Source organism: Perissodus microlepis, chromosome 3 (assembly GCF_051167445.1).
Source record: "Perissodus microlepis isolate ML-2025 ecotype Zambia chromosome 3, ASM5116744v1, whole genome shotgun sequence".
In the NCBI taxonomy this organism is placed as follows: domain Eukaryota; kingdom Metazoa; phylum Chordata; class Actinopteri; order Cichliformes; family Cichlidae; genus Perissodus; species Perissodus microlepis.
This window is the reverse complement of record NC_140463.1, coordinates 17,724,332-17,736,453: the sequence shown is the minus strand read 5'-3', so window position 1 is coordinate 17,736,453 and position 12,122 is coordinate 17,724,332. Positions and strand designations below refer to the sequence as shown.

Genomic DNA, 12,122 nt, shown 5'->3' with positions numbered 1-12,122 from the left:
AGGAGGTGATCTGAGTGATGAAAGCATCCCCCGATTTACATTTAGTGTCTAAATGTTTTATACACAAATTTATTTGACTAAAAATCACAAGTGTGAACCCCATCGTGGCACTGGAGAAAGGTCAGTATGGGGCTCATCCTCTGGGGAACATGAACCTGAGTCAGCCTGTTTAATGGTTATTTAATAATGGCTATAAAAAGCCTTACTTTAAATCCACACCAATGGCCCCAGGTGCTATCGAAAGCTGGGAGATCCACTGCGTGAGTGAAGCGCACTCATTCAGAAAACCCTTCTAGTGGCTGCACGCTCCTTCTTAGTTTGCCATTCTCGGCTGACCCACTTATGATCTTTCCATACATCCAGCTCTAGCATTTGCTCCAGATTCCAGTAGAGTCGGCTTGACCTCAATACCGAAGCAGAGAGAGAGAGCTCGGCTCAGACAAAGTGTGAATGAGTAACTGACAGAGACTCTGATCCACCATGAAAAATCTCTCCTCCTCCTTTTTTTCTTCATCTAATGATTTCCCAACGAGTAACTCACTGCTTTGGTCACATCAGAGTACAGAGACGACGTCTGAGTGAATAATAAGCAGAGAGCTGGTGGAACAGAGCGGTCTGGATGTGGGTAACAATTAACCTCACTGGTCACCAGTGTTGGGACTAACGCGTTATTAAGTAACGCGTTACAGTAACTACGTTATTATTGTGGTAACGAGCACGGTAACTAGTTATTATGCCAAAACCGGGAACGCGTTACTCGTTACTGGGATTTAGATAGGCTCGTTATTCGTTACTTCGTGTGGTGGCTATCGCGGAGCTTCCACAGATTCAATAACATTAGCAAGTGGTGGAAGCCAGCAGGTGGACGAAGGAAAAGGGAGGCAAGAGGAGAGACCCGAAGCGGCCGCTGGTCCGAGAGTGTCAGGTGAACTGAACTTCAGGTAAGAAGTAATGGCCTGCAGTCCATCTGGGTCAGATATAAATCAAGTTTAGGTGGAATTTATTTTCGTTATGCTGACTTTTTCGTACTGCGTGCTAGCTAGCATGACGGAGTTTCTATACAGCTGGGTGGGTGCTATGTTACTGATGTTGAACTTTATTTTGTTCATAAGGTTAATTATTAGAGTTGCCAACCGTCCCGTAAAAAACAGAATCGTCTCGTATTCAGAGAAACTATTACGCGTTTCGTATTGAGGTGAAAAGGAACATTTTGTCCCGGACTTCAGCTACAATGAAAAAGACACAAAGCTGGATTTATTCTGTGTTTACGCTGCACAGCTGCCTCTTCTTCTCTCATTCTCTCCCCCCCCCTCTCCTGTTGCTACTTCAATCATGAAACTGATCAATGATCAGCTGATCGGCTTTTCTCTCTTGTTTGTTTATCGCCCACTTTGCGCCAGAAAGAGGAAACCAGCGGATGTCGCGGTAAACAACAGCAGCACTTTTAAGCTTGATCAGCTGTTGTTAGAATTTATTTAATATTAATTTCTAGTATCAGCTGATGTTTGCTGGAGCCACAGCTGTAAAGCTGCTGGTCATGATATCGGTTTGGATATGTGGTGAGAGGGAAACATGCAGATGAAACCAGGAGATGTCCTTACTGAATCATCAGAGCTGTGATGGAGAAACAGGTTTACCTTTTAGTTAACATGAATGAGTTGAAGGGAAGTGATGAACTGTTTCTGAGAAATAACACCAGGATCCTTTTCTAAGTAGCTGACAGCTGGTAACTGTGCAGGGGCGGGTCTAGTAAAGTGTTGCCAGGGGTCCATGTAGGGCATTAAAAGGGAAAGGGGGGCACAAGGAAATACTTTCTTATTCTCATTTAAAATGTCTCACTTTTAAAAAAATAATTATCTGAGTCTTACAACAAACAATTGATAGATTGATACATATATACCATCAGAACAGTGTACATCACTGTCACAACAGTGTTTGTTTTCATTCAAAGGCTTTATGATTTTTCCTATAATGGTGGGCTGGTCTCTAGTCAAAATGCCCGGGACGATTTTTTTGTCCCAGTCCAGCTGTGTATGCAGCTCATCTTCAGTCTGGTGTTACCTACATCTTCCTATTCAGAAGGCAGAATTTCCGAGTTCTGAGTACAATCGAAAGCACCACGACTGCAGTTTTTGTGTTGGATGTAAAAAGCAGGCTAGGATAGAATCAGGCGTGGGATTTCTCTCGTGGAAATGTGCACATTATTTTTTCCTTTCTATTGGTAGGTGGCACAGTGCACTTGTGGCAAGTAAGCAAGCTAGAAGACTGGCAATCTTGCTGGGTATCCAGTTACAGAAGCAACACATTAACAAGAGAATTCTGAGTAAAACCAAAGTTACTTTCCCTAGTAACTAGTTACTCTGAAAGTAACGAGTAACTTGAAGTAACTGAGTTACTTTTGATAGAAGTAACTAGTAATGTAACTAAGTTACTAATTTAAAGTAACTTACCCAACACTGCTGGTCACACACTGGAAACTTAAACTCATCATTTAAGCAGCAAAAGTCTTCCAGCTGGACTTTGTCTCAACTCGGAGTGTCAAATGTCTCCTGAAACAGCACAAGACTTCATTCACAATTTTGACAATTTTAGATTCAAGTACAATTTAAGAGTACTTGCGTCTGTATTTAAAGAGTCTAGTGTGGTCATGTTAGTGCCCGTGAGGCAAACATAGAGTACTGTGTTTGCAATCTTGTGTGTACTATGAAGCTCGACACGGCCGGGCACAGCTGAGCACCACAACAGAGCTTCTCGCTAACCCAGGCTTCCTGCACCAGGCTCTGAGCATGCTCACAAAAGACGGGCCTGCCTTTCATGTGATGCATTATTTCTTCTTCTGGTCTAAATGGACTGATGAGCCCCGCCTACTCCAGTCAAAGAAATCATCAGAGGGGAGGTGAAAGAGATCCACAAAGAACTACAGATAAAGTATATTGTATATGTTGTAGTACGTCTTTAAGCTCGTGAGTTTGTGTTTGTTCTTCCACTCTCAGAACTGCTGTTTAATTCTGGCGTGGCAGCTGCATGAGAGCAGTGAAACTTTAAAGGCTGCTCAGTGTCACAGTCAAACAAAGGAGACGCAGAAATCTCTCTGGGAGCAAACTCCCGGGAGTTTCATTGTTATGCTCTATGATCTGCTGAGGTATCCCTGCTGTCCCTTTCTGTGATCCAACAGACTTTGATTAAACAACACCAGACCTCATTCATAATTTGGGTGGTTTTAGAACATTTAAGGATTTGAGGATCTTTTCTCCAATCGTAGAACTGAGTTTGTGCTAAGCCCTTAGATAGATGCATCTATTTATTTATTTAATAAAGGCTGCTTAAAACGCAATAGTGCAAGTTGCCATGAAGAAAATATTCAACATGTGTAGAATCAGGAAGAAGAGCAGCATAAATGTGTTTGCGTTTACTCGTTAGACCACTAAACACTTGTTGAGTACAGTGGTGTTGGAGCTGACATTAAAGGCACCTCAACTTGTTCTTCTTGTTTTAAAGTCTGGGATCTGAAAGTGGATTTGCTGACAGCTGTTGGCCTGCCGCTGTGCCTACCCATGGGGCGTCTTTGAGAATATTAAAAGACTGCAGTTTATACTTGAAGGGAGGTAATAAAACACTAAATGACTTCTGTAATAACTCATCATCATAACAGTTCCCACTATGACTTCTGAATGAGAGTCACTGATTTACATTGGAAAAGATATGCAGCCAAGCTGGGAGGCCTAAACGGCAGTGCAAGTCTACGGTAAAACACGGATACACAAAGACACACAAAAGTTCCCACAAACCTGTCTGCAAAATAATCCAGTGACAAATATTTACACAAATTCATCTGACCTCCCCTCTGTCACAGAACAGATGAACAAAAGAAGGAGAGCATGCAAACATTTAACTGAACAAATAACATGAACTAAAATGCTCAGACACACACACGCACAGTGCTGGTGGTGACTAATTCACAGTGACTCACGCCATTTAACAAGTTATTAATAACCAGCAGATGATGACACCGAGATCATCAGGATGGACGCCAGAGCGTCACTGTCTCCAACATCCTTAGATTAAAATATCAAATTAAACTTTGTTGTCTGTCAGGTTCATGCAGCTGCGTTCAGATAACAGCCACACGCTGCACACTGAGCTGTTTAACTCACTGCAGCGACTGTAAACTTTATGAACATGTGAAACAAGCTCCACACCTTAAGTGTGTCTCTTATAAAGGTAGCTCTCAAAACCACTGCTAGCTGGATACAGTCAGCAGTCATGTTAATCCATCCATTCATTCGTTCTCTTCCACTTATTCAATCCTAGATTTTAGCTTTTCCACAGATACTAACTGGAAGTACAGTTGTACTGATATATTGTTTACTTTTTTTAAGGTTAGCCTAACTTTAATGAACATTTCGGTGTTGATACATATAATTGCATTTGTAGAAAATTCCTTTGTTTTCCATCCATGCATTCACCCGCTTATCCTTATCAGAGCCTATCCCAGCTACCATAGGGCAAGAGGCAGGGTACACTCTGGACAGGTGGCTATTCTGTTGCAGGGCTAACACAGAGAGACACAACCATCCACACTCACATTCACACCTATGGGTAAATTAGAATCACCAATTAACCTAACTTGACTAACGACATGTCTTTGGAGTGTGGGAGGAAGCCGGCGTACTCTGAGAGAACCCATGCTAACACGGTGAAAACCTGTAAACTCCACACAGAAAGAGCCCAGGACCTTCTTTCTGTGGGGTGCTGACCACAGAGCAAGCAGTGCTAACCACTGCTCCACCGTGCTGTCCCAGTCATACTAGCTTGGGGAACAGTGGTTAGCACTGTTGCTGTAACAGTGTTAGCTTAACACAGTCATGCTAAGCCCTTATGTTTCACCATGAAGTAGTGAAAACATCCTCTAGTTGTTCTAATAAACAGCAGAGAAGCAAACCAACTAAGTGTCCTGTGTGGTTATAGGGGGAGGAAGTCGATCTGGATCGATGGACACAAACAAACAAATTAATAACCTTAAACATGGCGAATGTGTGTGACTGATGAAGGACAGAACATTTCCAACTCTGTCAAACTGGATAAGAGTTTAAGGCCAGTAAATGTGCAGGGATGTAGTTCCAGTCTGACACAGATCTCAGAAAAAAGGCAGGCGAGACTTTAATATCAGGGCCGAGGCTTTCCTTCAGCTCAGTGCCGTCAGCGTTGTCATGTTGAGGGTTATTTTGTTCCAAAACGCAAAAGTTTTTTTTGTTTTTTCAGCTATTCTGTGGAAAAAAAATATCTCACTGACATCTTAATGTGAAGTGTTTGTGAGAATGGACAAAATAAGTGCTGGTTTGCTGAAGGAACCGTGACAAATGAGGCGCTCTAATCCCCCGGTGGTTTGACACCGAGGCTGAGCTCAGCGAGTTTCCAATAAAGCCGAATGTCTGCACATGAAAATCTGCACGTCTGCCTGAGTTTCTGCAGGTGATGCATTTATAGAGGCCATCTCTTCTGGTTTCACTCCATGTTTTGCTCGAAGAGTGGATCATAGCACCATCACGGATGACTTTCCCCCCACATTTTCACCTTCGTGCAATTGTTCAATAATGCAATTTACTGTACACCTGCCTGTTTATGTTATGCTAACCACGTTTGCTTGGTGCTAATTCTGAATCCAGCAAGATCGTCTGATTTAACGTGATTTTATTGATATTTTTAATTAGACTATTGCATTATTTGTTATTTGTGCACAAACTGACAGCTTATGTATGCGTTTATTTATTTTTATTTTATTAGTAATTGATGTTAAATTTTTTTAAATCACTAGCAAAAAATGTTTGATCATCTCTGCTGTTGTGTCATTTTCAGGTGATTTAAAGACATAATGTTACAGTTTTGTTTACCTACAAAACTCCTGATTTTACTGACAAATGATTAAAAAGCAGTTTTCACAATTATAGCCTTTCTAATTATAACATCTATAAAAAGTTAGCCTATATAATAGGCTGTCTTTAATTGTCTTTGTCCAGCTGCTGTTCACCATTTCAGATTTATACTGATTAACTAAATTCTTCCTCAGAGAAACTTTTATTGATGCCTCTGCAATTATTTTTATTTTTTTTTTTTAAACACACCTTTAATGTGCAAATCGAACAAATTGACTTGCTAAAAAACGCAATATAAATAGGTTTAATTTGTAGGCACAGACTTGTTTCTGATTATTAAAGGAAGCCAAATTCCTCTCGGCTCTGCGTGCCTGTGGACTGAAACAGCCGATGTAATGACAATCACAGAGATAAAAAAAGAAAAACATATTGAGATAATTACAGGCTGTTGGTACAGTGTGATGAGCAAGCTGACAGCATCATTGTGAAGCTGTTGCCACAGCTCTGAGGGCTAAATTAAACAGAAAATGGAGGGGAAACTGCTCCAGACTGCAACATGTGAGTCACAGCAGGCTTTAAATACATACGTATTTGTCCTCCCTCCTGTGATTTCTGTAGGTTTACAGGATGGCTGGTTGTTGCTCAGCAGTCTGACAGATTAGCTCCCACACTTTCTCCAGCACTGACAGATCTAACGCCTCAGTTTGAGGATTACAGCAGCAGGTCGGCGGACTGCGCTGTCACACTAAATATATGAGGTTCAGGGTGGAAGAAGAGAATTTGAAGCCCTCCCGAAACCACCGAGTCCAACAGTATCGAGGAAGTGTTTCAGAAGTAGGAGAACAAACTGTCCAAGAATGTACTCGTAAAAATGAGCCATCATTTTTCACTGAAACCACTTTTAAATACTTGGACACTCTAACCATAAATCTATAATGATGCATGTATATATACACTTATATGATAGGAAATTATAAATATAAATTCCCTTGATTTCCTTATATGTTGCGTTCCCGTCATCGTCGCCCTGCAAACACAATGCTACTCTCTCTTTAGAAATAAAGTCCTCAAACATCACAGACACATCGCTGCTAACATCCAATAAATAACCAAAAATTTAACTGAAAAAGCATCCATAAATATGTAAACCATTCAAGAATCTGCAAAAGAATTACCAGTACATAAAACACAGAAACCACCAACATATTTTTAGAAATGATCCCCCTTACTTGTCCAACATCCAATTAACAAGCTAATGGCATTACAACTGGAGAAGTGATCAGTTACTATAAAACAGGACACAAATGATTTCAGAGCACGCAGCAGACCCGCCACAAAGACTCACTCTTAGTCACCGTGGAAACCCCAGTAAAACCTGCTGATGAGCAGAAGGCCTCTGTCTCATTGAGCCGGGAAACAACAGTAAACACATGTGTTTGTCTGTATGGCTGTGAGGGGGGGTAAAGAAGGACCCCCCACACTGATGAGTCTCAGAAAGGAATCTGAGCTGCTTTTAAAGAGCATTAGCATGAAAAACGCTCCACTTCTGGCTGTGGGTTTGAGCTCCGTTGTGCCAAAAACAAAAACAAAGCAATAGGAAAAAAATGCTTTAACAAAAGAGAATCTCTTTCACGGCTCTGCTGATGGGCTGATGGTTGCTTTCTTTATCTGAGGAAGAGCTTTACCGCTGTGTTTTACAGTCGGGGAGGGTCAAGCAAAGCAAAGAGCTGGCTGAGCATCCCTCGTCTCTGGGGTTACCACGGCGACGGGGACATACGGTGACAAACAGAAACCCGTTTGTTAAATGTCACCCGGTGGTGTCGTCACCGGAGCTCCGGGCAGGTCAGGGGGTCAGGCGGAACGCATAACCCGCAGAGAGAGCAACGAGGCCTGGCCACAGTCTGTGGGGAGGCTCGGTCAGAGAACCAGCTGTTTGTCTGCTGGACACAAATTATCCAGATAAAAGGACAAGACAGGATGTAATGCACAGTGCTGTAAATTAAATCTATTGATTTGTTATGTTTGTGCATATTTTTTTACTTAAATATTTTAGATCATCACCTACCATCAGGTAGGTTTGGATCATTTTTCCCCCAATAAAGGAAATCATCATTTGTATTTACTACTCATTTTGTTTAATATTAAAAAATGTTCAAGGTGTATCAAATGTGCAAAAAGCCAAGAAATGAGAAGCTAACAAATCCTTTTTCACAGCCCTGCACCTTCACATTAATCATGTGTTTACAGTAATCACACAGAGGTTGGACAGGTTCTTAGAAATTCAAAGAAACTTTCTGACACATTTTAAAACTGCTTGGTGGTTTCAAGGGTGCACATCTGACCATGAGACTGTGCTGAATCCAAAATAAATCAAAGCTGTAATCTGTGTGCACCGCTAAGCAGCAAATTAAACGGAAGCATATTGAAACATATCTCCTAAAAAGACGAGGCTCGTTTATTAGAAGTGGTACCATTTAATTCAGACCACAATAAATACCAAAAGAAAAACAGACAATCTTACAAAATAAAAATAAAAATAAACCTTCTATTTTGAATATTATTAGAAGACTCCGTTTAGTGTAAAGCAAGGTCAAAAATCAGGTGGCACAAGTTGTTATATAACAAAAGATTAAATTCACAGATTTCTGAATGTAGTCTGGTTTACTGGAATCTTATAAAAAGTAGATAAACTAAAAGTAACATAGTCGTTTAAAAAAATTAAAGAAAACTAAAGATATCAACCAAAGACTTAAAAACTGATTTTTCTGTTTCATTTTTTGTATTAATATATAAATTGAAGAGGTTTTCTTTATATACCAGTGCTTGGTAGATGTATTGATGTGATAGGCAATGAAGCAGCTATAAAAATGAACATTTCTGATATTTATTTAAAACATGCGCTGCTGAGTTTGTCTATTTCCTCAGAGAAAACCATCGAATGAAGGACAAAAAAGGATCTGAAGGCATGTTCTAGACAATTAATCACACAAAAAACAGTTTAATGATTAATGAAAGCAGCCAGAGCCACAGCAGACTGCATTTCACTGTATTAAAGTGTGACAGCACTCATGGAAAAGCACCAACAAGCACCAATCTGTCACAGCAGCTATGACTGCAACAATGACTGTTTTGGATCTACTAGAAGTGCTGAAGTAGGGCTAAAGTATTCTTGTATCCGAGCATATTTATCCTAAGAAACAGCAGCACTTTAACCTCACTGTCACTAAAGTACCATTATAGAAATATTATGGGACATAAGCACCACAAGTACACTGCAGAAAACACTCTAAATACTGCACCAATACCACAGCAGAGGCAGTATCTCTGTACAGTAGACCAACAATCAACTTATCAAGGATACTAAAAGCACAAACATAATGAATATTCCAGAAATCTCACTGCACAGCAGAATACCGGGAAACCCCAATAAAAGCTCAGTCCAAAGAATCTCACCAGCCACCGGTATACCTCGAAACCGGGGGTCGTTTTAGTTTAAGGTCACAAGCAGCCCAGTTTAATGCTAAGGTGGGAGGATTACATTTAATGAACCCTGCATTTAAAACACAGGATGAACAGCCTGAGGGGGGAAAGATCCGTTTCAATAACAGGTCTGCATTTTTCCACATTTCATCAGCTGACTGAACAATGTCTCTGTGTCGGCACAGGACACCGTAACTGTGCAGGACTTTGACTTCCCTGTGAGGTAACATGCATTTTAATGGAAAGCTGCTATTCACACAGTTTTACACCTGCTCCAAATGACTGGTGTGAAGGTGTGAATATATCAGATTAAAAACATTAATGTCAGTGTGAGTATCACATGAACCATGCCGGAACACTGTCAAGTTTGAACACCACTTAATTAATCATTATAGGAATATTACGCCGCTGGCTGTTTGTGTTGATCCAAGAATTTACAGAAATTTGCATGTAGTCTGGTTAGCGCAAAGCGCCCCCCTATTAAACAGCCCGTTAGTCTGTCAGATAACTTATATTCAGCTCTGAAGTTACATTTCTGGCAAACTAAAATCAATTTAGTTAGTTATAAACCAGCGGTTAGTTTTCTGTTAATATAACTCACCCCACTGCGCGTACTCAGCGGCGCTGCGGCTCCTATGCAAAAGTCCCGTTTAAAAAAATGTCCAAATATACAGCAAAGCGATGTCAACTGATCCCGGTCGCATCCACATGAAGCGTGCTGCTTGCAGCCAAGTTCTGGACTGACAGAGGCAGGCAGAGAGGAAAAAGGAGGTAGGAATCCCGAACGCTGCGCATGCGTGTTTACTCAGGTGAAAGGAAAAGCGCTGTCTCTGGTGCGCGTGTGTGTGCAGCTCTGATAAGCTCAAACAGCCCCTCCCTTGGCAAACAGTCAGGCTTCCCTTCTCATGGTTATGTTTATTTATGAAAAATAAATAAAAACACATCATATCAGTGTTAAGCAGCACACTGGGTGACAGCTTTTTTCAGTGAGTTTACCTTTGGTAGTTCATTGAGGCTCATTTATAGTAACATATGACTGGATTTTCTGAATTTACCTGCTTTTACAGGGGGAGACTCTTTAGGTTACAAAACGTGTACAGAGGTCTGTGGATAAATTAGAGTACTTCAGACTGTCATTTATTTGAAGAGTTTATGGATTAAATCACTGCATTAAAGTCTCATTTAATAGGACATGACAATTATGAGAAAAATCCTCAGTTTCTTACAACCTTTGGATTTCTAGTTTCTTGGGGGCGTTTTGGGGGTAAGGGATTGTTTCCTGACAATTTTCATCATGTTTTTATATAGAAGGTGTTATGACAGTAACATTTCTTATAATTTCAAATGTGTAGAAATAAACTTCTGTGAGGGCTGATGAGGTCCTACCTCCACAAGCCACTCCGAACACAGCATCCACCCTTTTGCACCTCCTCGTAGCAGTCAGGAGCTATAATGATTATGCTTTATTGTGCCTTTTGACCCTAATAGTGACCATCATTTCCAAAGTAAACCCCATGTTAGATTCAACAACACTACAAATTAGTGACTGAGACCGTAAACTCCCTAAGAAAGTGTTTACTGAGGCGCCAAAGCAAAGAAGCCGAAGGCCCGCTCCCCCACAGACTTCTATACAATCAGACTTCTTTCTGCAACTGCCCCTAGTGGTCAGCAGAAAAAATACAGCTTTAAAGCTATAATGTATTTAATAACAGATTGGGTCTCGATCAGTGGTATCCTGCACTGTCATTGGCCATCGCTTAAAACGCTCACCTTACTGTTGAGAAAAGTTTATCTCGGGTTCCACAGAGAGCATCGCCTGTGTTCAGTTAGCCAATCAACTACATACACTACTAGCTTTCCACTTCTCACTTGGTACATTGTCTCCTTACTTTCCAGATGCTTTCTTTAGTACTTTGTGTTCTTTTTGTTTAATTTTTTCCTCATGTATGACCTTTCCCTGTTTTTGGATTTTTGCCCTTTGCCAGCCTCTTGTAGGAAGTGTTTCCTTGTGAGCACTTTGGATTTAGGGTTTTGCTCTCTCTGTTTCTGGCATACTGCATTTGTGTCTTCTGCTCCTCCTGTAAACACTTACAGTGATTTGTTAAGAGATTTCAACAGTGACCACCAGATGGACACCCTCCCTACAACAATGTGACAAATTCATCACTAAACGAATATTAAATTGATACAAACGCATGTTGAAAGACACACCTATGTTAGAAAGACACACCTTCAAACATATACGAGTAAAGCAAAGCTGAAGCTACTCAGTGCGTGCTTCAGTCTTGACAAGTTAATCATTGAGTTTGTGGACGAACCTCTTTAAAAAAAACAAAAAAACAAAACTGGAGCTGAGACAAGGGAGGTGGGAGTCTTTGTGAGAAACTCTATCCCGCTGGTGAAATGTTTGGGAAAATGAGCCTGGATGCAGGAACACACATTCACAGACTCGCTCAGACAAATAGCAGAATCAGTTTTGTGTGCTGGTGTTGCCAGGTGAGTAATTGCCTCTCTTTAAAGCAATCAGAGCAACAGAACCACAAACAGACCAGGGTCTTATTCTAAAATCGTTTCACTGATCCCCTCCATTTAAAGCAAGAATCACAACACTGCATACTAATACACCCTGCTTCAAGTCTAGTCCTTTTATTCTTGGAAAACAATTATAATAACACTGTGGACACTTAGATTTGATGTTTTAAGGTTTCTTGTTGCTGGTGTTAAGTTGAGCTTGAAGGAAAGTCAAGGTTAGGCCAGCATCTGTCATCA

General features: G+C 40.8%; 1 protein-coding gene across 3 annotated transcripts in view; it reads right to left on the bottom strand.

Annotated features, from left to right (window-relative positions):
• Positions 1-10,139, bottom strand: part of LOC146390272 (uncharacterized) — a 34,194-nt gene extending 24,055 nt beyond the window's left edge. The window contains exon 1 of one of the 3 annotated variants that reach the window (XM_084923328.1): positions 9,955-10,139. The gene's annotated coding sequence lies outside the window, so the exon portion shown is untranslated. Of the gene's footprint in view, positions 1-2,450; positions 6,737-9,954 lie in introns of those variants that run through there. The other 2 variants (XM_084923326.1, XM_084923327.1) reach the window with 2 other exon arrangements.
• Between the last annotated feature and the right edge of the window lie 1,983 nt (positions 10,140-12,122).